Source organism: Cynoglossus semilaevis, chromosome 5 (genome assembly GCF_000523025.1).
Source record: "Cynoglossus semilaevis isolate Cse_v1.0 chromosome 5, Cse_v1.0, whole genome shotgun sequence".
NCBI classification, from domain to species: Eukaryota; Metazoa; Chordata; class Actinopteri; order Pleuronectiformes; family Cynoglossidae; genus Cynoglossus; species Cynoglossus semilaevis.
The window spans coordinates 19,075,755-19,077,623 of record NC_024311.1 but is presented as its reverse complement, the minus strand read 5'-3'; the positions used below and the strand labels follow the sequence as shown (position 1 = coordinate 19,077,623).

At 45.5% G+C, this 1,869-nt stretch overlaps 1 protein-coding gene across 5 annotated transcripts in view; it reads left to right on the top strand.

Annotated features, from left to right (window-relative positions):
• unc13c (unc-13 homolog C (C. elegans)) overlaps window positions 1–1,869 on the top strand; it is a 100,176-nt gene that overhangs the window by 6,283 nt on the left and 92,024 nt on the right. For 4 of the 5 annotated variants that reach the window (XM_025055423.1, XM_025055425.1, XM_025055426.1 and 1 more), the window contains exon 2: window positions 357–449. The gene's annotated coding sequence lies outside the window, so the exon portion shown is untranslated. The remainder of the gene's footprint in view (window positions 1–356; window positions 450–1,869) is intronic. The other variant, XM_025055424.1, reaches the window with a different exon arrangement.

The window sequence follows — 1,869 nt, the reverse complement described above, 5'->3', positions numbered from 1 at the left end:
TTTCCTGCTCTCATGCAGATATACTGTATATACTGCAGGTATATATTTATATTTCTATTTCTATTTATTGGTCATCCACTGATATTAGGGACAACAGATGGCAGAGACATTTGGAGCCATCAAATTCTTTTTAACCATGGGCACCTGTGGGTTTCCACTGGTACATACCATATGCACCACTGGTTTCAGATACAAGAGGTTTTCTGAGGATGAAAGGAAAAGAAGCTGAATGTGTGAACAGAGTCAGCAGCGACGGAGAGTTTGAGCCGGGGGAGAAAAAGTCATTAGTATTGATCGCTCCTCAAAGCCACTTTAACTTCAGTCGTCTTTGTTTAATTTCACTCTCTCTCTTTCAGCAGCATGTGCTCTTTACGGCGACCTCCAGTAAGTGATGTCATCAGCTGTAAGAGGGACACTCCTCCGGGACCGACCTTTGACCATCGTTGGCTGTAAGTAGAAATTAGAATTGTCCTTTCTCCGGGCCTCGATCACACAACTTCCTTTATTAACAAAACCAATGAGCAATGTCTCTCTCTCTTCCTCTCTCTGTCTCTCTCTATCTTTTTCTCTCTCCCTCTCTCTGTCTCTCTCTATTGTCCTCTCTCTCCCTCTCTCTGTCTTTTCTCTCTCCCTCTCTCTGTCTCTCTCTATCTTTTTCTCTCTCTCTCCCCCCCCCTCTCTCTGGTTATGTAAACACACCATGTGAATGGACTGTTCTTCTAACGCTCCACTGTTCCTTCATATATTTACTGTCTTGTAACACGACCGTCCACTGTCCCTACTTCTGCGTTCCCACCAACACAGTGTCAAACAAAGGCATTCTCCCACGCCCGTGTGTGTGTGTGTGCGTGCGTGTGTGTGCGTGCGTGCGTCCACACATATGCCTCAGCTGAGCAGTCACTTCAGCACCAAAGTGATAAATGCTGTGCTTCAGTGCCCAGCTTTAGAGCTCAGACTCAGAGGAAACTCCTGTCGTCACCCACCAAACCAAACAAACCACAGAGCCTCGTTGGATTGGCTCAAAGTTCAACAGAATAAACGCAGTGAGCAGGAAAATGACTGTCTTTGGAGAGAATTGTTGGTGGAGAGGGTGACAGTAATGATCGTGTTTAACCAGCGGGCGTCTGGTGAGTGGTTATTTAGTCTGTGTGAGGACTGAACTCTGTTGAATCTGTTCATCCAACCATGGTCACTACAGACGGCCGTGTCTGTGCCTTTGGCCCAAATATATTCATTCAAATAAAAGGTAGCGTTCAATAAGAACATCTGAGCAGGTGCTGAAAAATAAAACATCACTTTGTCACTTTGTACTGATCTGCCCTGTAACTGTAACACAGTGTAACAGACGTGAGCCAAAACTAATTCTAGAAAAGAAGACATTTGTGATGTCAACATGGGATCACGGACCAAAGAAGGTCGAGAACCACTACATGAAATAAATATTACAGATTTAACAAAAAGATAATCTGTCAGATTTGACTCTACAACAGAGAGAGGTTTGATGGCGTTACCTTTAATGTCTTAATAATGATTCTTTTGTCTTTGGTTAAATTCCTTCTCTGTCCACGTCATGTCAGGAACTGTCACTGCCGTCCTGCTGCTTGATGCTCGTACTGTCGGTGCTCCTTTGTGTATGGATTCTGTTCATCACGTGTAAAGTCAGAGGTCAGGCTCAGCCCACCCCCCACCTCTGACCCCCCTTCTTTTGTCTTTGGTTAAATTCCTTCTCTGTCCACGTCATGTCAGGAACTGTCACTGCCGTCCTGCTGCTTGATGCTCGTACTGTCGGTGCTCCTTTGTGTATGGATTCTGTTCATCACGTGTAAAGTCAGAGGTCAGGCTCAGCCCACCCCCCACCTCTGACCCCCC